Here is a 27,866-nt window from a genome sequence, read left to right as displayed (position 1 = left end):
AACTGCGCAGTTTTGTGAACTGCGCGGAGACGGAACACGGAGAAGGTAAACTGCGGTCAAGAGCATTTACGTATGTCCGCGCAGTTTAGTCGACCTGCACAGACTTGTCGTAGCGTGTGGACACTTCTTCTTCCGTCTTCTCCGTGCACGGGGCTCAGTTCTCCCTCGGTATTTGTGCCCGGAACGGCGTAATCTGTTCAACGATGACCGATTTGTAGAGACCTGCAAAATTCGCGGTTTCGATGGCCTCCAGGATAGACTGCACATACCCCTGTACACTCGGGCAAATAACGCAAGTTCATTGGCTGCCGACTTGTAAGTCGTCTCAGCTGGTTTGTCTGTGATTCGATCCTTCTTTGGTTGAGGGTTTATAACTGGTTGAGATTCGTCCAGATGAACAGTAAGCCAGTAAAAAAATTATCTAAGAGGTATATGTGTTTGAATTCTGGCCTATCCCCGAATGAATCCGCGAATTTTGCAGGTCTCTGCCGATTTGCGACAGTGTTCACGTGAATTTCTAATAGAGTTCATTGGTCTGTATAAATCCTTTCCGTGTTGGTGGCGGTTCAAATCAAAAGAATATAGCGATAGGGACAAAAAAAAGTCAAGCTTATGAAGCACTTGTGCAAAAATACAAAGATGTTTACATCGCGGCTAACAAAGATAAAAAAAAAACATTAATTCGTTGAGGTCGGTGTACCGAAAGTAATTGGCAAAAGTAAGGAATTCTCGCAACTGATTGGATAAAACTTGGCTGCAAACTGTGTTGTGTGGATACGGCTAAACTGCAACCTTTTGTTTGCACAGTTTTGCCTGCGCAGTCAGAACTGTGTACAAAACATTGCGTGTGGACCGGCCTTAAGGGGCCCGCCTTGTCAGTGGTGTATGTGTGTTAGTGAGTCGGGATGATAAGCGCGACGCTCGCTGGTGCTTCTAGCGCGGTGTCTCCTCTGAACTGGCGCGCAGTCTTCTCGTCGTCACAGGACAACTGTGAAATTTGAGCGGTGACCGTAACATTATATGGCGGAGAAATGAAGATAAAGGTGTTATGCAAGCCCCTTAAGTGCTTTCAAGAATCTGTACTGATTGTTTTATTCCTAAAAATTACTCTGAAAACACGCATTTTAGGCATTTTAACGCTTCTAAAAATACAGTTTAAAAACTTAATCCGAAATTAAAAGTACTTTTCGGCCCTCAGCGAACTCTTAAATGCTATTCGTAAATAGGCCTCACTTGGATATCTCGAGTGGTATTCAAATCGCGTTGTTTTTTCTGAAGCTCTGCACACCGGGTGTGTGCCCAGGTAGGCGGGGCCCTTAAGGAGCCGGCTGAGAGCCGCCGCACGCCCACGCAATGCCTGCTGGGATGCCGACGGGGCGCGAGCCAAGAGCGCCTGTACCGCCCGGTGCAGCGCCCATTTAACACCGCAAACATTTTCTCGGCCCGCTTCTACCCTCCAGTCGCCGGCGCGCCAGTCTCTCGGCGACACAAAGACCTCCCCGGAATACTTGTTTGCGATGTTCCGGCAATTTGGGAAGCCCGGACCCGGGGGGGATCCGGGCACAATGGGCCTCTCGCTCCGGGAGGAGGAAACACAAGAGGCGTCGCATGCCAGATGCCCCCTGCCGCCTCCCCGCGTCAGAGCCCCTCTCCGGAGGGAAATGAGATCGAGAACGGTCTCCGCGGAAGGGTTGGAACCACCAGGGAGAGGGAAATTCTTGCCTCCGTTAATTATATTCAGTTCGGTCGCTTGGGTAATCCCTGTTAAACAGAGCTTGCCGCTCCATTCCCTGAGAGAGTGCTCGATCCGTATAGGATCATGCTTGCCGAGATACCTAGGAGCCATAGCTCCACGACAACCCCTCCAGGATCAACGGGCATTAGCGGTCTTGGCCTTGCCTGGAGGGAAGAAAAAAAATCCACCCTTAAGCCGAGACATACAGAGATGTTTTCTTTCGTTTTCCAAAGGGGATAAGTCGTTTGGTGAGATTTAACGGGCACACGCTATACTTTCTGCATACAGCCTATAGAAATGGTGCACTTCAAGAATTTATCGCCAAATGAGATAAATGCTAAGTGTTTTTTTTTTTTACGCCTGGTTTAGTTCACGGTTTTTACGATATAGCTTTCGAACGAAGACCATTTAGTGAATTGCAAATAGTTGCACATTTGCAGCGCAAGGCTTAAAACTTGCGAAGAAGATATTTTAAGTAGTGCTTTTTCGTGTTTTTATTTCCTTCCGTGTTTATCATTAAAAAAATTGGTTGTCTGTAAAGTCGGTTTACGGACGATAGTTTAACGTGACAACGTCATAACAAAACATTGATGAAATGATTGATCCAGAAGAAAAAAATTTATTCGGCCTGAGACTGAGCCGTAATACTTAGGTTTTTGCAACCAAAACAATTAGGCATTAAAAATATTATATTCTTTGAGGAAGATTTTTTTTTTAATTTTTCAATATTTTGCATGATAAAATCTACCTCTGCATACTTTTATGAATTAAATTGAATTTTTTTTTGAATTATCATTTTTTTGTATGGATACAAAGAAGTGAAATGAAATGTGCAATTGAATTAATAAATTTACTTTTATTTGCATTCATTAATTCAAATATATGTATTACTTTTGAAATGTTGCGTGCGCCATATTTATTTTTACAAGTACGTAAAGAAACTTCGCAGCTGCCGGGATTCGAAACGGCAACCTTAACTTAAGAGTTAGGTACGCTAACTACACGCCCACGAGGCCATACTAAGGTAATGAAGTTTCAAATGTTATATATATAAAATTATAAAAACTTTGTTCACGGTAGGGGTATAATATTAACACGATTTTATAACAAATACGCATCCCAAATACACCAAACTTATTTATAATGTGTTACAATATTTTTTAAAACATTGTGCAAAAGATACCGGGTGTAATTTGAATTATTATGTGTACTGTAAAACACCATTGTTGGTTCAAAACGTATTTAAATTTTCAACATTACTTTTAAATAACCGAACCGATTGTGCTGAAAATCGGTGGACGATCGTTAAATTGCATACTATTAATAATTCAAACGACGAAAATATGATTGAAAAGTCAAATCGATGGTTGTTCCAATCGAGTGGAAGAGAGATGCCACGCATGCGTACAATGAGCATGAAGAGAGATGCCACGCATGCGTACAATGAGCAAACAGAACACATCCGTAGTGGGACATCCGTAGTGGGACACTTTTTCGTGCGTGCAGCCGGCGTTCATCGATTTATTAGACGTCACGTCAAAAATAATCGGCACTAAGCTAAACAGTACTTTTTTTGCATGACCAGCTGTTCCAGGTTTACATAATTTAGTACTATTAATGAAACGGCTTCCTCTTAATTAATGAAATGGACGCTATTTTTTGAAAATTGTGAAGTTTCCATGTGTTTGGAAATAAGCTGTTCGCGAAAACGATTTTTCAGACACATGTACTTCCTATCGTGTTCACGCCAGGCCAATCGCCCTTTTACGTATTTCTGCCACAATACGCGTGAGCCATCTTAAACCTATGTTACTATCACAGACCAATAATGGATGTATTGTAGACCGATTTTTGTCCTATGCACTCGAGACCAACATTGATTTTAGATTGGCCAACAGAACAGTCGTACATATTCAGCTGACCTAAACAAACATGAGTTTATTTATAGAAATACTAGTTTAATACCATTTTCTGGTCATACGCCATTGCATTTTTGCACTGATTGTGATGGGGAAAATTCATAAAAGCAAAAATAAAAATGATTACGTAAACTCACAGGAAAAAGAGCCTAAATCAGGTGCTGTCAAAAACGAAGAACCTAAACAGGTATATTATTATGAGACGAAGACAGTGGGCTACCAACGAAGAAACAGTTTCGACAGTAACAGTAAATGCAGACAAACAACAAAACCTGGACAACGCAGCAAATACACGAACACAACAATGAAGAACAGTGCAAAACTGTAATTGCCTACGCCCAAGAAACATTATAAAATCAAAATTTCCCATAGAATGAATAATTTAAAGACGTATGGAAATAGTAGGTCTCCCAACAAACACCATTTTTGCTATTAAAAAAAAAACCTAAGCAAGTGACATGGCTCAGAACATATTTAAGTTCACTTGTAACAAAATGTCACAAGCTATACTGAAATTCGGAAATAAGAAGGGTAACAGTCAGTGTCGGTGTAACGGGCCTCGAATTTGACAGTTCTAAAATTAAAAAAAATAGCACCAGAGGTATTCATTTATCCACTGTCACTCGGCAAACGATCCATGATTTGGGTTTTTTTTGACGTACACTGACAACAAAATTGGGTTTGTTTGTAAACAAACACTTTTGACGGGACGTCAGAAGGATGCGTAGACCTTTGGCAAAACGTGTGAGAACTGTCAAATATGAGACAGCTTACATGACACAGACCTTGTCAGATAATGTAACCTACGCAATGCAACTAGCTATGTTCACCACGACACATATGTAGTTATACTGGCAAATGGTCGGTCAAATGTAGAAATCGCCAAATTTTTTTACTGCGTAATTTGGCGCGTGATCCACCCTATCAACTCGGGGATTAGCGTTGCCTTGCATAACCGCAAGATAAACGTATGTCTATACCTGTCTCTTTTGACGTGACAACGTCTAATAATCAATGAACGCCGACTGCACACACGAAAAAGTGTCCCGTAACGCACTTTCCTGTTACGCTGTGTCCCGTTACGCTCATTGTACGCTTGCGCCGCATCTATCTCTCGTCCACTCGAATGGAACAACCATCGATTTGACTTTTTCGAGGCACATTAAACTTGAAACACTCCCATTCGTTTCCTACTTTTCCTATCATCGTCCTATCTTTAACAGAATAACATAGAGTGGAAGAAGTTAAATAGCAAACATGTATAAAAGTTATAGTTAAAATAATCTCTTCGTTAAAGTAATAAATATATTTGAATTAATAAGTGGAAATAAAAGTAAATTTATCAATTAAATTGTAGATTTCATTTCACTCCTTCTTTGTATCCATACAAAATAGTGGTAATTCAATAAAAATGATTCAATTTTATTCATAAAATTATGAAATCATTTCATCAATGTTTTGTTATGACGTTGTCACGTTAAACTATCGTCCGTAAACCGAATTTACAGACAAACAATTTTTTTTTTTTAATTTTCGAAATGGGAACACAAGTGATTACACATAAGTCTCCCGAAGGGGGGATAGTAGTATGCTGTTGACGATTCGCAACCTAGATATTTTCACGAATTAGTTCGAACGCTGAAGACTGGATTCACCGTTCAACAGCCGTTAACATCCGTTCACCAGCCGATCAGGACCGAACTCGAATCCGCCTTTTAACCATTTTAACAGGGGGGGGGGGGGGATAAAAAGTATCTGCCTTTTCATCATATTTAAACAGAAAATAGTTAACTTCATGCTAGAATCTCCATTTCGGGAAATTTTAACAAGAAAAAAAAGTTAACTGTCCTGCAAACGGCCTTTCAAACCTACCGGAACAACAGTCTCGTTCTCTGAACTTTGTACAACTAATAGCTATGGTTATTTTTGCATATTCGAAATACGTTTTTCGATATAATACTGGGTGTTTATTACAAACATTTCTGGTTTAATTAATGTTTCATTCAATCATTTTTTTAGCCATGGAAAAAATAGTCGAATATTAAATAATCGGACTTAAGTTTATTTTTCTATGCTTACTAATGTGCGCAGTTAATACTGGAAAACTATTCAGGTAACGGTTTACAAATAACTTTAACTATTGGAGGTAATGGTAAAACACAAAGCTGAAATATATAAAATTTGTGCAAATTTAAAAATTCACAAATAGTTGTGATTTTACATGAATGTTTCTCCTCCATTTACACAAAAAAAATCATTGTATCTATGGAATGTAGTAGTACACAAGGCTGTATGACAGTACTAGTACCATAATAATGTTTCATCTGCTGCAATAATGGCGTGCGTACCATAATAATGGCACACGTACCATAATAATGGCGCACGTACCATAATAATGGCGTGAGTACCGTGATAATGGTACATACATGTAACAACCCTGCTGGAACCTCCCGCGTGGAATCGTACCGCCGCGCTGGCCGGAGACCTTATCAGCGGGGCACGGCCCTGACTCCTGTTATCTCTTCAGACCTTCGAGGGATCAAAGAGGTCGGGCGGCTGTCTGCCTCGCCGCAAAGAAGGGAAGGGGGGACGGAGAGAGAGAGCATTTATTTGCCGCCTCCTAGCGCGGCGATAAACACTTTAGTTGGGGGAGATCCCGTCCATCTTGGATCCGTAAATTACTCCGCTGATAACGTATCAAAAATCATTCGTTACGGCACACAATTTTTTTTTGTCTCCTGGCAATGAGCGATGCCCATTGTTTCTCGTGTGAAATAAAACAAAACAAAAATCTGAAAATCTTTAATTACTTCTGGCTATGGTTAATAGATGTGACAAAATTAACTGCGGCTAAATATTTTTGAACTTAAAAATTAACAATCGTGATGGTGACCGGTTCAATGTTTCCATCCTGATGGTGACAGCTTTTAAGAATAAAATATAAAATTTATTTCAAAGGAATTATAAAAAAAACGTGGAACCAAGGAGGAAATATATAAACGTATTCACTGTTAGACATTACAGTTAATTTACGGAATTTTCAAAGAATAATTTAACTAAAAAAAATTAATAAAATTTTTGTAATTTAAAAGTACTGGATCTTCGTAAAAAATACACCGTATTTTGACTTCTTAGTTGTATGCTTCGTTCTAAAGAGAGACTAACACACGCGTCAACAAAACGAGTGTGTTCTCACTGTAGACTTAACCAGTTGTCAAATGTTTTGTTAACATACAAAGAATATTCTTTTGAATTCATTTTCAAAGTAAATTAACTCAAGTGTCCGTAAATATACGAAGATTAAGGTAAATTTACGAAGATAAGGGTACATTTTCGAAGATAAGGGTAAATTTTCGAAGATATGGTAAATGTACGAAGATAAGGGTAAATTTACGAAGATAAGGGTACATTTTCGAAGATAAGGGTAAATATACGAAGATAAAAGTAAATTGAAGAAGAATAAGGTGAATTTACGAAGATAAAGGTAAATTTACGAAGATAAAAGTAAATGTACGAAGATCCCTGGATAATTTGTAACAAGCGTTCTTCGTAAATAGAAGATGAAAATTGTTAACAACGTAGACGCCATTCTGATTTTAATAACTATTTTTGGTAAAACAAAAAAAAACCAGCTGCATCGTATATTTTTTTATAAATTTTACTTTGTTTGGAGAAGTGCCGAAAGTCACTGTGATTGACTTTGATCTAAATTACCAACTCTGGAATCATTGCAGTTCTAAGGGGCATTTATTAAAAAAAAAAGCAAGTACAGTTCTAATGATATTATCAGCGATCACTTCCTAACAGTTTCATAGATTCATATTTGGTATATTTATTATTGTTATTATTATTCCTAAAATACTTACTTGAGCGACTTTCTCTCTATACATATTTGCTTCTTTTATTCTGAGTTCGGGGTCACGTCTATGAAGATATCGATTAGCTCAACTGTCACGGGCGCGTATCAATGCGCGTACCAACTGCTGAAGACCAGGCGGGCTACCTCGGGTGTCCTGAAACACATGCATTCATGGCTAGCTATGATTGGTCCATATGGGGATTCTCAAAGCCCGTATCACGTGGTTTTAGGAACAAAATAAATTGTTATGACCGGAACAATGTGGATTCAGACCAAGCATTAGTTCGACAGACGCTATTAGCAAACTTTATTCACATATAGGCCTACAAGAGGCTTTCTAAAACATACTCTTGCTCCCACTGCCATTCCCTTGCCCAATCTCACTCTCACTCCCACTCTCATTACCACTCTCACTCTCACTTGCACTATCACTCTCATTTCTACTCTCACTCCCACTATCATTCACACCCAATATCACTCACTCTCACTCACTCACACTATCACTCACTCTCACTCACTCCCACTTTCACTCACTCTCACTCACTCCCACTCTCACTCCCACTCTCACTCCCACTCTCACTCACTCCCACTCTCACTCACTCTCACTCTCACTCAATCTCACTCTCACTCACTCTCACTCTCACTCACTCCTACTCTCACCCACTCCCACTCTCATTCACACCCACTCTCACTCACTCCAACTCTCACTCTCTCCAACTCTCACTCTCTCCAACTCTCACTCACTCCTACGCTCACTCACTCCTACTCTCATTCACACCCACTCTCACTCACTCACACTCTGACTCACTCTCACTCACTCCCACTATCACTCACTCCTACTCTCACTCACTCCTACTCTCACTCACTCCTACTCTCACTCACTCCTACTCTCATTCATACCCACTCTCACTCACTCTCACTCACTCCCACTATCACTCACTCCCACTCTCACTCACTCCTACTCTCATTCACGCCTACTCTCATTCAAACCCACTCTCACTCACTCCTACTCTCACTCACTCTCACTCATTCCCACTCTCACTCACTCCCACTATCACTAATTCCCACTGTCACTTACTCCCACTCTCATTCCCACTCTCACTCCTACTCTCACTTTAACTCACTCCCACTGGCTAATAAGGATAATTCTGCTTAGTTTTGTGCATCTTCAATGATTGAGGCTAAATCATGAATGGTGACTTTCGTGGTTATGGTTGGACAAAGAGTTCTATTATTCTATTAATCTTTAACCATCCATTATTTTCTATGACTTCAATGATAATATTCTGCGAGTGTAGTCGGAAATATCTACTGTGTATTGGAGTAGCCGAAATGGAAAACATTTTATTTCCATTGTTTTGCTTTTGCTATCGTTGAGGGGTTTGTGTTGTGATTGTGTTGTAATGTCTACTATGTTCTTTATAACATATTGATATCCTTCTGCCAGTCAAACTGAAATAGACCCATCCCTAAGGCCGGAACATGTACATTATCTTCTATTCAAACTACATTAAGAAACACATTGTCACACTTGGCTACTTGCGGTGTTTCTGCCCTTAGTTCGCAGAATTTTTATTTGTAGTGAAGTTACTTTGTCATCAGCAAAAGAGTCTGTAAAATCAACCATTTATCATCGGAGCTTCAATTCAAAGTTAAGTGACGACATTAAAACGTGGTGCTATGGTAAGGGACTGGAAAAATTCGTGGTTGCGATGACCCTCAGGATCGGCTACAAAGTAATGTGCATAATCGGGCAAATAACGCCAGTTCATTCATTGGCTGCTCAACTGTACAAGTCCTCTCAGCTTGTTTGCCTGTGATTCAATACTTCTTTGGTTAAGGGTCTCTCATTGGCCCAGAGTCGTCCAGACGAACAGTGAGCCAATAGCAAGAGCAGCTCGAAAGTTTATGTATTTGATAATCAGGTTATCGCGAAATGAATCCGCGAATTTTTCCGGTCTCTGGCTATGATGGTTCTACGCTGAAAGCTGATCAAATCTAAGCCGGAAAAGCATGAACTATAAATAAAATTTAAAAAAAAAAACTCTTCAAGCGTATGTTAAGGGCTGACGCGCTACTTATCCTTATCAAGCAACGTTAGGAATGTCACTGGCTTTCCAATTAATTGTCTTGTTTACTGGGTCGTCTGCTTATAAATAACACGCGCCGGTGATAGCAGCTTACTGCGAGCATGTCAGTGGCCAATCACCGCCAGTTCCATCAGTCACGTTAAAACGCACTTTTTTTTTTTAAGAAAATTATACTTGTCTGCCATCAAGTAGACTGCGGAGACGAATATGGTTGAAATTCAAGTCTTGTTTGTAAGTCCTCTCCTGTAAATGAATTATCTTTAGTAAGAATATGTTGAAGGTTAATTTGCGCGGTGCGAACATTCACCTAGATGATTATAACTCAAAAATTAAGGAACGAAAGTTTTTTTTTAAATTCAGTTTTGAGAATATTGCAGAATTTTCGGTAATGGGATAGGTACAGCGTGACTGTGCTTAATTACATCTTGAACTTTGCCTCCAGTGATCTTGAATTTTCAACTCGATATCTTTACTTAATATGGAAATTTGATCTTGGTCATTGAGTAAATTACGTAATCTAGATAAAGTTTGTTTTAAAAAAATAATTGGTTGTCTGTAAAGTCGGTTTACGGACGATAGTTTAACGTGACTACGTCATAACAAAACATTGATGAAATGATTGCATACTTTTATGAATAAAATTGAATAATTTTTATTGAATTATCACTATTTTGTGTGGATACAAAGAAGGAGTGAAATGAAATCTACAATTTAATTAATAAATTTACTTTTATTTACACTCATTAATTCAAATATGTTTATTACTTTAACGAAGAGATTATTTTAACTATAACTTTTATACATGTTTGCTATTTAACTTCTTCCAATCTGTGTTATTCTGTTAAGGATAGGACGATGATAGGAAAAGTAGGAAACGAATGGGAGTGTTTCAAGTTTAATGTGTCTCGAGAAAGTCAATTCGATGGTTGTTCCACTCGAGTGGAAGAGAGATAGATGCGGTGCAAGCGTACAATGAGCGTAACGGGACACAGCGTAACGGGACAATGTGCGTAACGGGACACTTTTTCGTGCGTGCAGCCGGCGTTCATCGATTTATTAGACGTTGTCACGTCAAAAATGTTTTGAATTAAATAACTTGTTTGTGTTGATGCTCATCTGGTAACAGTCCATACGTCTTCGGCGTCTTCCCTCGTGTTACCTGGCCACCCCTGGCGCCGGGAGCGGGAGGCTGGATGAGGAGTGGAGGGAGGGAAGGCTGTAAGGGGGCGGTGTGAGGAGGAGGGGAGCGAGTGTGTGTAATAAGGAAGAGCCGGGGCCTTAACTCGATGAGCTCTCGGAAACTGATTTCCGCCGCCTTAATCCACTTACGTCTTCATTACCTCGCGGGTGCCGTATACGCGCGCGGAGGCATCTCTCGTGGACGTCAGACGCACCGGTGACGTCTTACCCCTACCCCCTGCCACCTACCCCCTACCACACCCCTTTCCAAACACGTGTTCGCGAGCTGTGACGTGGTTAAGCTTCCCTCGCTCGCAAACATCGTCAGGAGGTTCGTTCCCAGGATGCTTTGCGTGCCGAACAGACGAGACGACTCTGAGCCGGGGGGAAAAAAAAAACTCCCTACTATGGGATAACAAGAATAATTTAGTATCCAAAAAATAAACAGGTTAAAGTTTTCTTTATGTCAACAGTATTGAAAGAAAATTGAATTAAGAAATTAATTCGTGAAAAGATTCCATACCAGCTGTGTGCTAGAACTCTGTAGCACGTTGCGTGTGTGTGTATCGTGGTTGGCTGAGTTTATTCAGGCTCATGTCTAGTCACGTTCATTCAGTGCGCAAGCAAACGCGTCATGAATGAAATTAGGCAATATAAATTCACACCCATGCATTTCCTGTTGACGGGAACATCCCGGTTCCCGGAACGTCGCAATTTTTTTTTTTTTTTTGTGTTAGGAAGCCGAATGTGTTCCTCAGTGCCGTCGTCCATTCGTGTCGCCGGAATATCGTTTTGATTTCATTGCTGTCCAAATTATACGTCTGGTATCATAGTTTGGTTCGTCCCGTTTGCCGCGGTGTGTCCACGGTTGTTGTTTTTTTCCCTGTAAAAACAGATCTTGTCGCAACTGGCTCGTCGTACTCCGCCCACTATGTTCACGTGTAAGTGATATCGCTCCGACTTTTCAATCATGTTTACGTCGTTTGAATTATTAATATTATATAATTTAACGATCGTCCACCGATTTTCAGCACAATAGGTATGGTTATTTAAATGTAATGTTGAATTTTCAAATACGTTTTTAACGAACAATGGTGTTTTACAGTTACACACAATAATTCAGTTTACACCCGGGATCTTTTGCACAATGTTTTAAAAAATATTGTAACACATTTTAAATAAGTTTGGTGTATTTGGGATGCGTGTTTGTTATAAAATCTTATTATAAAAACGAAATAATATTATTCCCCTACTGTGCTGCTGTCTACGGTGACGGACGCGAACCGAACGAATCGTGCTCTTTATTGCTCTCCCTTGCGCAGAATTCTCTGATCTGTCTGTACATTTAACATTTTGACTGATTGCTGCTTGTTTTCTGTATGTTTGTTTTATACGTGTTTTTTTTTTCCTTCCATTCATTGGGTTTTCTTTACTATCTTCCCAGTTGCAAGAAACATCCAAAGACTGTCCTGCGGGGGTCGGCTCCACCGGGAGAACAACTCGGACTCGGCAGCTGAGGGGAGTACAAGTATACCTAAACTTCTGCCGGTCGCGTGTGTCACTGTGCCGTTCATTTCGAAGGGGGGTGGTTTTCCCTTGGTTGCGGTGAGGAGGGTGGACAGGTGGGGTGGGGGTGAGGTAGCGAAGGGTGCGGGTCGCGCCCTCGCAAAATCTCTCCCCCCTCTCCCCAAACCACCACTTTCCACCTCGACAGAGGACACACGGGCCGCGGATGATGTTTAACACCGCAGCGGTCTCCCTCCCCCGACCAACCACACACACACACACCATCCCCCCTTCGAGTAGTCGAGTTTTAATATCTGGCCCGAGGGGGGCCGCGCGGCTCCAAGAGACCAGTGGTTGGGGGGGGTGGGGGTGGGGGGTAGAGACCTCCTGGCGGGGGCGACAATAGCCCAATCAAGGCGGCGGAGCAGCAGGCCTGGCGCGCAGTGCAGAGAGCCCCGCACATCTGGGAATATGAATAATCCGAGAATTACTTATTCCGGCTATGCTTCTGCCCTCGGGCGACCACCAATACCGGTTATTACCGCCACCACCCGGGGCAGTCCGCGCGCAAGAGTGGCCTACCGCGCTACCACGCCGGGCGCACCGCTTCACATAACCTCCAGGGGCGCACGACGACTTATTTATATAGAGACCGGAAAAATTCGCGAATGCATTTCGCGATAGGTTAAAATACAAATAGTTTTACCTCAGTGCTGCCTCTGCTATTGGCTCACAACTCACCTGGATGATTCTGGGCCAATGAGTAGAGACCTGTAAAATTCGCGGTTTCGATGGCATTCAGGATAGACTGCACATACACCTGTACCTACACTCGGGAAAATAACGCAAGTTCATTGGCTGCCGACTTGTAAGTCGTCTCAGCTGGTTTGTCTGTGATTCGATCCTTCTTTGGTTGAGGATTTATAACTGGTTGAGATTCGTCCAGATGAACAGTAAGCCAATAGCAAAAGTATCTAAGAGGTATATGTGTTTGAATTCTAGCCTATCACCGAATGAATCCGCGAATTTTGCAGGTCTCTAGCAATGAGAAACACCCGACCAAAGCTTTATCGAATCACAGGCTACTACGTTGGGACGCCTCACAAGACAGCAGCCAATGAGAGGGTGGCATTTGACCGAGTGTACGTAGAACTATGGAGTTCATCCTACAAGTCATTGAACCCGTGAAATTATCCGGTCCCTACTTATTTATCTTTTTTTTTTAATGTATAAAATCTTAACTCTCGGCGTTCGGCATTTGATAGGAGAAATTCCGTGAATGGAACGGAAATATTGAATCAAGGATGCTACCATCATGTGGCGTACGGCACGAATCGAAGTTTACAAAGCCAAAGGAAAACTTTATAGTATTAACTGTTTTGTTAATTTTAACAAGATGGCCAGTATTTCAATTAAAAATGTTCTTTTAGAAAATCAAGATCAAAGCCGGAGTTTGGTAATTTTTTTTCAAGTCTTTTTTGCTTTTATCGAAATTGTTTTATAATATAGTTTTGAATTTTTGGACTGCGAATCAAATTGTTCAATAATCGACGAGTTCTAGCGGTGGGTTCGGAATATAGTGTGATTCGCGTCAAGATAAGGAGTTGAAAATACAATTTTCGTATATTCATAAGGCACGGCATTATTTTAAAGAATTCTGCGTTACATTTCGTGTCCGAGTTTCGTACTATCAGTGGATTTGCAACATGAGAACACATGAATTTGTTCGTTACCGAGGTTAAACGTTCACACATCTCTGGGTTTTTTTTATTAGCCGTTTTTAGGCGCAGTTAGGGTGTGTACGTTTTCTCTTTCACTAATACATCCTACATAAAAAAACACATTAAAAAAGTGCGTGTACTTATGTTAAATATTTCTATTTGTTTTAATGTTCTATTTGACTGAAACCTTTAGTTTGAATAATACGAGCTCGTAATGTTTTAGAGAACCAACCAAGTGTTAAAATACCTTTGACACCATATTGGTCCCAACAAAATTTTCTTGGTATTTTTAAAGCTGCCGTTATATTTTGCTATGATTATTCAAGTTTACAAAGTATATTCCAGGATAGTTTCGCTCTCAGTATATTTCATTTGGCACAACAATACGCTGGGTACGTCACCCGATGTTCACGAATGAGATATATACGGGTGTATGTTGCCAAACGCTAGTCCGCCATATTAACATTATCAGCTCGCAGCTGCAGCAAAAGCGCGCATGGGCGTTGTGTGATGCGCGTGCATTTCAATGCTTTTCAGTTGCATACTAAAATTTCACCCTCAACGCACCTAACGAAGTTTTACTTCAAGAATATATATCTGACAATCAAACATGAAATTACCTAGTAACAAATTAAAAACAAATCACTGAATAATCGTCTACCAAATAACAACCAAGTTTAGTATTTATATAAAGTATTGTTTTAAAATATTGTTTTAAAAAAATTAAAATATATTTGAATTGAAATTAAAAATCTTACTATTATACTTGCGCTTACTCATTCACACATTGTGTAATTTTACATGGCTGTTGGTGGCAGCATGAATCTCACCGACCAACATGCTTTTATGTGTGTTTTATCGCACAAAGTCTGTGTAATACAGTAGCCGCAGGATATCTAGAAGCTTGGTACACGTCACAGATTTACAGTAGTGGGGGTGCGACAAAGGAGGGAGGGAACAAGGTGGGGAGGCAACCATCGAGTCTATATTGTAACTAAAAACATTGACTTCTCACCTGACTTATTCACTGCTCGCTGGCAATGGGGCGATGCCTTCCATTTCGTCACTTGAATAACCCGTATTACAGTCGTCATCACTACTATCACTGTCACTGGCCACACCTCCTAGGTTAATAATAATGGGATCAATTTCTATGTCGAAATGTGCATTCCGGTCGTAGTACTCGTTTTCAAGTTTTTTCACGTGCTCGCAGTATGGTCTCCAGTCGTCTGCCCCCACGCTATTAAATGTTTCTTCGCAGAGCTGTTCTACGTCTCGTAAATTACAGGTTACATTGTGTGATGCCACTTTGCCTTTCACTTTTGCCCATATATTTTCGATGGGATTTAAGTCAGGGTGATATGGTGGCAAACGCAGTGTTGTATGCCCGTAACATTTTAAAATTTCATCTACTGAATAAAGGGTTTGCTTCGGCTTATGCTGCTTAATAATTGCATAAAGTGTTGGCTTGAGCATGTCATCTGCAAAATGAATACCATGCTCTCGCAACCACTGTTGCATGTCGTGTTTAGTCGAGTTAGATGTTGGCGACTTATTTATTTTGACGTTGTGATACGGTGCATTGTCTAGAACAACAACAGTATTAGCAGGAATATTGGGTATAAGTTTTTCTTTTACCCACTTTTCGTAGTTTTGTTGATTCATGTTGTGATGGTAGTCTCCTGTAGCCTGTTGAGATTTCCACATCACTAAGGCATTAGGGACAAAACCATTTTCACCGCCAGCATTGTCCTTTAGAAACAGGTGTCAACAGGCCGTGGGTCGAGTCATCACTCCAGGATTTCTGTTGCACATTGGACGACAAAACATAAGACTCGTCCATGTACACAATATTACGATTTTCGTTTCTGAAACGTCGTATATTTCTCAAATACTCGATTCTCTTCTGTCGTATATCAGACTTTTCAATCAAAATGAGACGTTGCGACTTAGTTTTTCGCCACCGAAAACCAAACTTTTTTAAAATTTTCCGTAAAGTTGCATTACAACCTTGGAAATTAATGTCCTGTTGCAGTTTTATTCGTATTTTTTCCACTGTGGGGACACATTTTTCAGTTACATAAAAATTATATACAGTTCTGCGAAGTACTGCTTGGTCAAAATTATCTAGGTCATATTTACATGTCTTCTGTCTCTTCTTATCAGGTGTAACGAAAGAACATCCTTCTCCGATGCTCAACGTTTTTGCTTCTACTTTAATTCTCTGCACTGCGCTACGAGACACGCCAGTAGCTGCAGCTGTCCTCAACTGTGCCTTTTCTTTTGGAATAGATGGTTCCATAGTTTTAGCTTCATTCTCCATGAATGACAATACATTATAAATTATTTCACGGGCTTGCGAATGCAGTTTCTTCCCCTTCACCGTCGATAATATCGGTGGCATCGTGATAACAAAACACACAACAAATTAATTTATTTAGCCACGCACTCTAAAGTGTTTCATAACACACGTATTCACAAGACGAAATTAACACTAGTAACAATAAGACAAAGTGTATTCAAGTCCGGACCGATTACAGTAAAACCATGTTTAATATAAATTAATCACAACACCAAAAGCACATAATGTAGCGAATTCAGATGACTAAGCGCAAACAAAATAGGACAGTCCAATCTGGCTGAATCCTGCACAGAAACTACAGAAAAAGGTTTATATTTTCTGGTCCGATAGTATGAGCCTAACCCAAGCGCTCTGCGCATGCGCAGTCACAAGGTTAACCCCCTCCAAGCGTCTGCTTGCCCTGGCCGTAACGGCCACTCAGGCTTCTAGATATGATCCGCCTACTGTACCACATAGTTTTTTTTTTCAATTTCAAAACAAGCCTATTGCAGTTTGCTGGTTTGTACTTTATGTTTACTTGAAGCTTGAATATCATTCGTTTGAAATTTATAATTTAAAAAAAAATTCTCTGTTCTAGTTGCTTGTGTTCTTGCGTCAATTACATGAAAATGAGATAAAGGGATGAAACGTATATACCAATATTACGTCGATTCCAATTATTTCAATGGCCACAAGTAACTACATTGTTGACTAAGTCTTCTGAATATATACGCGATCACTTTGCCTACCAAACCTTGCAACTGAGTTTTTAAATCGCGTTCTATGTCTTGCTGCCAACTTTTTAAAAAAATGTATACGTTAATTTAGCCACAGCAGCGCGAGTTGATATGTATATATATATATATATATATATATATATATTTTTTTTTCTCATTAGTTTGTGTTCTAAAGTGCTGAAACTAGCGCGATGCAGCGTATCACTGAGAGAAAGGTTTGTTTGCCTCAACAAAAATATTTGTTTATATATGGCGAAATAAATATATTTTTGTTAATTCAAACAAAATATTTTGTAGAAGGAAAGATTCTGTTGACCCAACAAAATGATTTTGTCAACTAAAATGTATAGGTACATATTTGGTTAGGTGTAACAAATTATTTTTGTTACTTACAGAGTTTGGTTGAACTAACAAAATGTTTTGTTCCACCAAGTAAATATTTGTTCCTCCATTTATAAACAAATATTTGTTTGATTCAAACAAACCTTTTTCTATGTGTAATATGTAGAGACCGGAAAAATTCGCGGGTTAAAGGACCTTCAGGATCGACTCCAATATCCTCTACACACTCGGGCAAATGCCAACTGTTCATTGGCTGCTGACTTGTGAGTCGTCTCGACTGGTTGGCCTGTGATTCGACACTTCTGTGAGTGAGGGTCTCTTAATTGACCCTCAGTCCTCCAGATTAACAGTGGACCCAATGGCAGAAGCAGCACTAAGGTGTAATTAATTGAATTTTAGCATAACACGAAATGAACTCGCGAATTTTTCAGGTCTCTAGTGATGTGCGCTACACATCGGTGCGAGCGAATGACGTACATCTGCGGTGTTCGGCCAGGGGAAGTGGTGGGGGGGGGGGGGAGGGGGGTGTCGGATGGCCCCGAAGCAATCCGTGGCGACTCGCGACCACCCAGCCACCCACGAAGAGAGCAGACAATAGGACCTGGTGGGTGAGACGGGGTGGCCAGAGCGCGGGAGGGGGTGGGAGACAAATGAGCTGTGGGCCTCTCGGGGGTAGCTCCACCCCTCCCCTCTGCTACTCCATCCCCTAGGTTAATCTCGCCCGCGGACAAATTGAATCGGAGACCTCCGAGTCGGCGGGGGTCGGAGGTCAACGCCCTGGGGTAACGAGATGTGAACCTCGGACGCTGTGATTGGACCGCCGTTCGCGTCCGCAGAACAGCGCAGGGTACAGAAGCTCACCCATGTGTCTTCGTCCGGAGACCCAGCTGTAGCTACCAGCCTGCGAAGGTGGCAATAGAGCGACAGACAGTATCGGATGGCCTTTATATAGAGATCGGAAAAATTCGCGAATTCATTTCGCGACAGGCTAAAATACAAATAGTTATACCTCAGTGCTGCCTCTGCTATTGGCTCGCAACTCACCTGGATGACTCTGGGCCAATGAGGAATATCCAACCAAAGCTTTATCGAATAACAGGCTGCTACACTGGGACGTCTCAAAGACAGCAGCCAATGAGTGGGTGACATTTGAACGAGTGTACGTAGAACTATGGAGTTCATCCTGGAGGTCATTGAACCCGCGAATTTTTCCGGTCCCTACTTTTATATAATTGGATCCAAGCAACGTTTTTCATTACCTTGTGAAAACAGGTCTTTAGATTACGGTTGTTGTATGAAACTAGCTATATGGTGGCTGGTTCAGTGCCCTGCAAATGGCAGCACAGGGTACAAGGAGCTTGTTTCTAGATATATAAAAAAATTTATAGGATTCCTAAGCGAAAAAAAAATTGTCTCTTAGTTCCTTTTTGAAAAAAAAAAAAAAAAAGAGGAAGTTCGGCCGACAGAAAATGTGTGTCGTAAAGAGAACAGTTTCGTTGTTTTTTTGGTAATGTCAACAGTACCATTCAGTCTTCTCGATCTAAACAAGAAATCTGTATTTCAGAAGCCCAAATATATGCGAGAAGTAGGTACTTCGTGTAGACAAATTCGTGTCTAAGTAATACTGCCAAAAGAATAACGGCTGTTTGGAAATTTTAAAGACGTCTTTACAACGGTATAATGGCTTTAGGATTGCATGATTTTTTAAAAAATAATAAATATGGATGTTGGCAAAGAATTGTATGTTTATGAAGACTGATGGCCTATTGAATTACTAAATCTGTATATAGTACATATAAAGGTTGGTGTCTATGATCACTATAGCGCGTGTGGAGGGTTCGATAACAAAACATACGGACACACAGGAAAAAAAATGTTCTGTACTTTTACAAAAGATTCCTTTGGAAATTAGTTGCCAAGATATACATAGTAAAAATACAAGAGAAAACATTGTAACTTTATAGAACATATAGGTACTTTTTCCATATACGGAATATTTTATTATTTGATTGATGTCACAGTTTATACTAAAAAATAATAATTCAGGGAACGGTTTTCAAATAAATTTAACTGTTGAAGGTAGACCTACTGCGACAACATGAAGCCCGGGTAAGAATCCGGCATCAGTAGGTATTATTGTGAACACTGTTTTTGTAGTGAAAAGAGTTGTTTTCATGTAAATGTTCGAATGTACAAAATATATGTAATTTTACATGAATATTTATTTACCATTTGAAAAAAAAATTTGGTTGTCTGTAAAGTCGGTATACGGACGATAGTTTAACGTGACAACGTCATAACAAAACATTGATGAAATGATTGCATACTTTATGAATAAAATTGAATCATTTTTATTTTAATAATAAAATAATAAATACTTGAAATTATGCTAGTAATCAGATTTTTAAAATGCAAGAATAATTAACCTTCATTGCCGGAATTGTTGTTATAATAAGCAATGAAAACCACATTAACTTTTCACTTCACTTTATAAACAGTCGACGGAACAGTTCACGTGTAGATGACTTGTAATTAATTTTAAAAAATGGCGTTTAGCTATAAGGTTTAAATATAATTATGAACAAGTTTTCTTATAAATAAAGTGTAATCAAATATCTATCATTAATTATATGAATCACCATAATTTTTTAGTCAATTGTAACATAACCTATTATTACTGCACTCACCGACAGCGTAACGGAACACAGCGTAACGGAACAATGAGCGTAACGGGACACAGCGTAACGGAACAATGAGCGTAACGGGACACAGAGTAACGGAAAAATGTGCGTAACGTACACTTTTTCATGCGTGCAGCCCGCGTTCATCGATATATTAGACGTTGTCACGTCAAACGTGTACCGAGTCGCTGTTGTTCGTAGCCGGCCCGACAGCTATCGATACGACCTCGGACCCGCAAACTGCCTCCCAGTGGCGGATCCAGAGGTTCACCTCGGAGGGGGGCACTCTAGGATTTCAGAGTAGCCAGAGAAAAAATGTCTTAAAAATTACTACATTTAAATTTAATCTACATACTCACGCTACACGTAACATCCAACCACCAGATTTTATGATTCTATACAAGAAATTCACTAATTGTATTAAAAATATTTTATTGGTTTCAGAAACAATTATTTTTTGTCGGCAATGTTAATGGTAGCAGACAACTGGTTTTTCGGGGGGGGGGGGGCACTTGCCCCTGGTGGCCCCCCCTTGGATCCGCCACTGCAGTGCCTCTGTCTCGTAACCGTTACTTCCGGGGGGTGGGGTGGGGGGGGGGGGGAGCGCGATAAATCCCCGCGCGAGGAGGACACGCGGGTTGGCGCCACAAAGAGACGGCGCGTGTCGCAACACGCCGGCGGCCCACAAGAAGGTCCTAATGACCCAGGGTCTTCGAGCGGACAACGGGCGCGCGCCGCGCTCTCTGCTGTACACGGCGCGGCATCGGGGCGGAACAACCCACACAAATCACCACTCTTAACACCCACCCCCATCCACCCCTCCTCTTCCCGCCAACACGCAGGTCATCCCAGACCCTCTTCCGTCGCCAAGTTCCAGTGACACGGCTCCGAGTCGCTCCCTTCCTCCCCCCCCCCCCCACCGTACGAGTTCTCCTTCCCCGCTCCCCACCACACTCCCCCTGCAACAAGACCACCGGTCATCCTCCCCACCCACCACTGAAAAACCGCAAAGACCTAAAAGACACCTGGAGGTTCGGGCGGCGACCTATGAGATCTCCTGGCCCGATGCCGTCACGAAGCATTTGGCTCCAGTTCGCGGCGCGCGCGTCGCATAGACTGTGTCTGTCTTCAAATCCTGATCTGGGCCGCCGTCCCCGGAGGCTGTGGAAGCGGTCCAGCAGGCGACAGACGGTCTCGCCAGGCGTGAACGCGCGCACGAACACCGATGCGGAACCGCACAAGGTCCAAGCTCCCGACCTGCCAACTCTTCTTCCGGACCATCTTACCTGCCCTGCGCCGAGCCTGCCTGCTCAGTGCTTGCACTGTTTAACCCCGCATGAATGGGCCAAGGGTTTTACCCCGTGTCCGCGCAGGTTTCACCTTGGGCCCTCAACTTAACTAATTAATAGTCTAGAAACTAAGATATGGGGAGTTAGTCATGGCATCAATTGTTTCCATGGCTGGCCCAAATTCCCGAGCAAAGCACACGATGCATGCAACCCTTTCTAGATGGCTGCAGCCCAGCGTCATTATACTTACAGACTTCGGCCTGAGACGCACCTAGAGTCTTCCCTAACCAAGACCCCTCCCAAACAAACAGTTTTAGTTGGATTTGGAAAAAGAAAAAATTGCCAAGTGTAGGTCATCATCCGACAAGTTTCACATTTTTGGCTTGCCGTGCTCATTTCAGATTCGGCCGAAGAAACTTTTTATTTTATTTTAGAAATATGCGAATGTTTGCGTGCAACGCATACCTGTTTGTGTGGCCACTATGTCAATAAAAAATGGAAATTTAACTTTCAATAATTCACTTTAACGATAAAACCAAACCACATAGTAGGTTTCATAATGGAGAATCACTATTGTAACGAATGTGGTCTTTCAGTTAAAAACATTTCATGTACTTTTACAAAAGATGTATCTGTAAATTTGATATTGTATTTAATATATTGTATTCAAGCCATGGAACAGATAATTTTTTATTAAATAATAATATTTTATTTTAATTAATTATTCTTATTAATGTGCAAAGTTTATATTGGAAAGCTTCTCATAGAAAGGGTTACAAATAACTTTAACTAGTGGAGGTACTGGGACAACACAAAGCATAAATGCCCGGGTAAGAATCCGAACTCAGAATAACTGCGAACACTGTGTTGTAGTTGATACAGTTGTTTTCATGTAAATGTACAAATCTACAAATATCTTTAATTTTATAAATATTTATATTCCATTAACAAAAAAAAAATTACAGTGCAGGTTTTTTTTCTATACGCTCTAATGTGATTTTTATTATACTTGTCCCTCCGGCTGAAAATAATTTTCAATTAAAAAACAAAAATATTCCAGTAAGTGACCAAGATGTGTTATGCACAAAAATAATTTATAATGTGTAATGTTTGTCTAGCGACAAAATCTGCAAAAGAAAATGAAATGCGAAGCTTTTTTTATATAAAAACACCCATTGGAACTTTTTTAAAACAAAAACCATAAATAAAAATGAACACCGGAGAAAAAAAGACGGCTGTTGGTTTACGAATGGTTAGAATAAACAGACATCACAGGCGTATTAGATCCATAATCATCAATGCATTTACGTCTTCTTGGAACTGTTTTGTTCCGAAATAGTTTAGTAGAAACTATAAAAGTGAACTTTCTGCCGCTGGACTGAGAACTTGCAAAATTGTTAAAGCCTAAACAATGTTCCTCATTTATTTCTAATTTTTTTTTCGATTTAGAGCCCTTGCAAGGCACAAAGAAAGAACTCAACACGAATTAAAAATTAACATATTTACGTCACTGGTCATGTTTGCGCAGTTAATTTATTGAATAATTTAAATATTAGACATTTATTGCAGGCTTAGCATTTAATCAAGCAGAATCTTACTGACCGAGATTTGTTTGCGTAATAATTTCGCAAATCAAATTTAGTAGGTATAATAAATTCATAAAATATTCCCTTTTCATTAGACAACACTTTCTCGTTGCCTATGTATTTACAAAAAATTTACGAAAATCGTTAATAATTGTATGTATAATATGGTTGAAATCTAAAGTAAACCCGTTAAATTTAAATATGTTTTATTACCATGGCACAGAATATTTATAAACTCTGCGTGTTTACCTGGAAAAGAATTAATGCTTGTTTCTAAACGTTTAGCGCTATCGAATTCTTTGGGCAATGGCCTCATATGCTTCTACAAGTTGAAGGACAAACTTCACGGTAAAGGCAACAGCCTCGTAATGTCCGAAGTAACGGTCAGTAATTTACTGGCGCCATGATTTTTTGAAGATGTTCCCGTATTTTATTGCCGACGCTGTCGGGAGGCGAAATAAAAACCCCTTCAATTTCCCTCTCGTACCGAAATGACCTCGGCGCGGACGCTAGGAGTTTAGAGTGAATGCTACAAGCAACCAGTCCCAGGTGGCTGGTGTTAAATTGGAATAACTGGATTTTACAGTCACTTACTCCGCGATTTCAAGGAGGACAATTTATTATATACTGAATGTATTTGGCACTTTCCTGCCAAATAGCCGAATTTTGAGAACATTCAGAGGATATTTTTATATTGCAAAACGAACATACTACCGTCTCACCCATTAAACAGTCTAATTTGTAAACCCTATTTACATCTAACAAGGCGAAGATTTTTGTAAATGGTGTACGTAAAATTTTAGTTTCAGTATGCTTATTATCTAATGAAACCCAAAATATTAACAAAATCTTGAATTTTTTCGGACATGTGACTATTTGAATAAAACGTACCATTTGTATTCCCTTATCAATATAATTTCAAAATTTAAAAAAAATTCAATTACACTGTTTATTCTTTATGTGTGATATTCTTATTCGGTTTCTCGCTTTCAAATAGATTTGCGTTGGAGATGGGATTTTTTTTTTATAAAATCAACTTACCCCATGATGGATCAGGATAATTAATGTAAAAAATTTACAGATATTTGTAAATTTGTACATTTCCATGAAAACAACTGTAACACTACACAATAGTAGGTTTGGATTCGTCCGTTTATGCTTTGTGTGGTCCCAGTGCCTCCGATAGCTAAAGTTATTTGTAAACATTTCCCTGAATAGCTTTCTAGTGTTAAGTGTGACATCAATTAAATTATGAAATTATGTGCTAATTTTCCGTAAGAAATACTCAGTAGTATATCGAAACACATATGTCAGGTGTGCAAAAATAACCATAGCCATGTGTTGTACAAAGTTATAACATAGTTGTAGTATCGCAAACTATTTCTTGGCAACCGGTTTCCAAAGGAATGTGTTGTAAAAGTACATTAAAAAATTGTTTTTCTGTGCAGGTGGTTCTGGAGTTGCCTTTAATGAATTTCTTTCAGAAAATATTAATTTATTTTACCTGGCATTTCAAAATTCTCAAATTTGTTACGATTTTGACAGCCAAAAAACATGAAATGAGTTTTTGTGATAGAAATGCAAACCATATCATGAAGTAGCCAGTTACATTGCAGTTAAACATAAAAAGTTTCAGTTCTGCAATAAATTAAATTCTCCTTATTTGTACCTACAACCCAAAAACGTTAAAAATTTAACTTTGGCAGCTAGGTATGTAATCATGCAAAAAGGAAGCGCTGTATATATTTTTCATTTCGTGAAAGTCAACAAACAATTGAAAACGTTTACAAGTTGATCAGTGGTTAATATAAATATAAAATCATGACCTGAAATGGGAAAGGGAAGCCTAAGATGCACATAAAGTTCTGCCATTCCCGATTACACCCGAATAATTCACCTTCGGCCAACCTCGGGTTTATTTATATTTATTTATATTTCTCTGTTTATTTTAATGTAGCTATACTAACCTAACTATCCGTCCATAGTGTTTTAAAGTGATTTATTGTAGCTAACCTAACCGACCAATTTTAATATTTGAATTCATTTTTCCTGCGCGATTGATTTTTTTTCCTAAACTAACTAAAACTAAGTGTATTTTGGAGGGGTCCGGGTTAGGGAGGGACCTAGGTGCGTCCCAGGCCGAAGCCTATACGATACGCCTAGTCATGCTGGGATTAGCCATGCAGGGAGAGGGTCGCATGCATCATGTGCTAGGAGGGGATTGGCCAGCCATGGCAACGATAAAATAAAACAAATCCCGAAGTTGGCCGAAGGTGAATTGTTCGGTTGTAATCGGGAATGGCAGAACTTTAGGTATGTGCATCTTAGGTCTCCCGAAATGGGAGGTAACCCCTTAATACTCTTTCCCTCATGACGTGTCTAGCGGTGTTTACTGAGTCTGTGCCCTCCGCGAAGACAAGACTCAGGGCGGGCAGATGTGGACCAGTAGCTGGGAGAAGAGTGTCGGAATTAGCGGTCGTTAGTCCGGCAATCAGGAGGAGGGGACCTCCCCCCTCTCTCCCCCCTCCATTACCCCACCATTCTCCCTTCCTCGCTTGGCTGGACGCTCGAGCTCCAACAACTCCCAAACAACTACGGCCAACTCAAACACCACGCAGAAAAGAAAATTCTATACTTTTACCAGTTGCCTTGAAATTGTTTCTTATAGATACTGTTCTCACGTCCTAATACTATTCTAAATACGTTTTAATACTGAGTATTCCTCACGAAAATTGGTGTATAATTTTATATTTTATTTGTTATTTCAATAAAGCATATTATATTTAAACCACATAAAAGATAATTTTATATTCAACAATTCGACTTTATTTTGTAGTAGGCCTATCATGTTTATTATGTGCGCAGTTGATACTGCGACCCCAGTATTGATGTGAACACTATTTTGTAGTGCTACAGTGGTTTTCATTTAAAAGTAAAATTTAACGAATATCTGTAATTCTACATGAAAAGTTCTGTTTCATTCACAAAAAAAATACAGTTTAGGCCTATATACCGATCTGATTAACAGTTTTAAATTTTGCGTAGGTTTTTGAATTGAACCCGTAACCCTCTACGTGACGTCACTACGCTTAGTTTGAAATTTTGTAACTAAATTGTTGTTTTGCTATGATTATCTCACGCGCATGCACTACAAATAGCCCATTAGTCAACTCTCAAGTCAGAAACTATGATTTATTTGTGTAGTTATGTAAGTGCTGATGCATATGTAATTAATATAATATTTTTTTTGTATCCATAGTTATTTTATATAGAAAAAACTTGTGAAGTAGCTGTTTCCACTTCAGTAAAAAATTCCAATTTTATAATAAATTCTTAAACAAATATTAATATTAAGCAAATACCCTGGCTTCAATTAAAAAATTGGTTGTCTGTAAAGTCGGTTTACGGACGAGATTTTAAAGTGACAACGTCATAACAAAACACTGATGAAATGATTACATACTTTTATGAATAAAATTGAATAATTTTTATTGAATTATCACTATTTCGAATGGATACAAAGGAGTGAAATGAAATCTACAATTTAATTGATAAATTTTCTTTTATTTTCACTCATTAATTCAAATATGTTTATTACTTTAACGAACAGATTATTTTAAATATAAATTTTATACATGTTTGGTATTATTTAACTTCTTCCAATCTGTGTTATTCTGTTAAGAATGAGACGATGATAGGAAAAGTAGGAAACGAATGGGAGTGTTTCAAGTTTAATGTGCCTCGAAAAAGTCAAATCGATGGTTGTTCCAATCGAGTGGAAGATAGATAGATGCGGCGCAAGCGTAAAATGAGCGTAACGGGACAAATCGTAACGGGACAATGTGCGTAACGTGACACTTTCTCGTGCGTGCAGCCGGCGTTCATCGATTGATTAGACGTCGTTACGTCAAAAATAAATTTGATCCACTATCACTAAATGCAAGAATAATGAAAAATGCAAGCAAGCCATGCGCCCTACTGTGTACACGACCTACGCGAAGTCGGTTCACAGTTGAAAACTTACTGTTAATTTCAGCCAATGAAATATCGCGATGTACCTATCTGTCACCTGTTGGCAGTGTCAGTTAATAACTATATTAACTACCAAATGATTATCTCGTGAAATCTTACCGGGAGCACAGTTTTTCAACATATAAATAAATAAGGGTTGTATAAGTTTTTTTTTAGCTAACCTTGAAAACATTTTTATTTACAATTTTTGCTAGTGATTCATAAGCAACAGCGTTACTTTAATTTTAAAGCAGGAATTACACCTGAGCATTGTGTCATCTCGACATTTTCTTATCACAGTATCTATGGTTGATAAATATAAGCAGTTCTCTAGTCCCGCAAAAATGGCTTTCTACTCTACTCTCATTGGCTGTTACGCCATGCGTCCGTAAGAGAAATACAATATCTGTGCTTGTTGAGTAATTGGGGGTTAAGTCAAAAATGGTTAAAAATGAGTTATTATCACAGGAAAGTTTGCGAAATTGATAAGGGAGATTAGAGACATTATTTTAAAACAATTAATGAGTTCTACAGCAGTTAATAAAGCTAAAGAAAAACTGACTTCAATAAACCTGATAATTTTAAATCGCGATTTTCTCAAAACTATGATTTTGGACTTAACCCCTTTTAGGCAACAAGCACAGATAGATATATTCATTTACCGTCTATGCGGTACGACCTTCTCCCATGCACACGACCGTCATATGCCCTATTTTGGATCAGTAGGTTCGAAAACATGGCGGTGAAATCTTGTGCGCCCAGCTTTAGAGTCGCACTTCTACATCTCCCTCCTTGTTCTATGGCCGTACGAGACCGCCACAGCCGACCTTGAGACGTCCATCAGCCAGCATTCAGCTGACTAGGCGGTAC

At 39.7% G+C, this 27,866-nt stretch overlaps 1 long non-coding RNA gene across 2 annotated transcripts in view; it reads right to left on the bottom strand.

Annotated features, from left to right (window-relative positions):
• LOC134541802 (uncharacterized) overlaps window positions 1–27,866 on the bottom strand; it is a 225,208-nt gene that overhangs the window by 153,802 nt on the left and 43,540 nt on the right. For both annotated transcript variants that reach the window (XR_010076691.1, XR_010076690.1), the window contains exon 2: window positions 7,521–7,667. This is a non-coding gene — a long non-coding RNA (uncharacterized LOC134541802). The remainder of the gene's footprint in view (window positions 1–7,520; window positions 7,668–27,866) is intronic.

This window comes from Bacillus rossius, assembly GCF_032445375.1.
Source record: "Bacillus rossius redtenbacheri isolate Brsri chromosome 4 unlocalized genomic scaffold, Brsri_v3 Brsri_v3_scf4_2, whole genome shotgun sequence".
Lineage (NCBI taxonomy): Eukaryota > Metazoa > Arthropoda > Insecta > Phasmatodea > Bacillidae > Bacillus > Bacillus rossius.
This window is presented reverse-complemented; position numbering and strand designations above follow the sequence as displayed.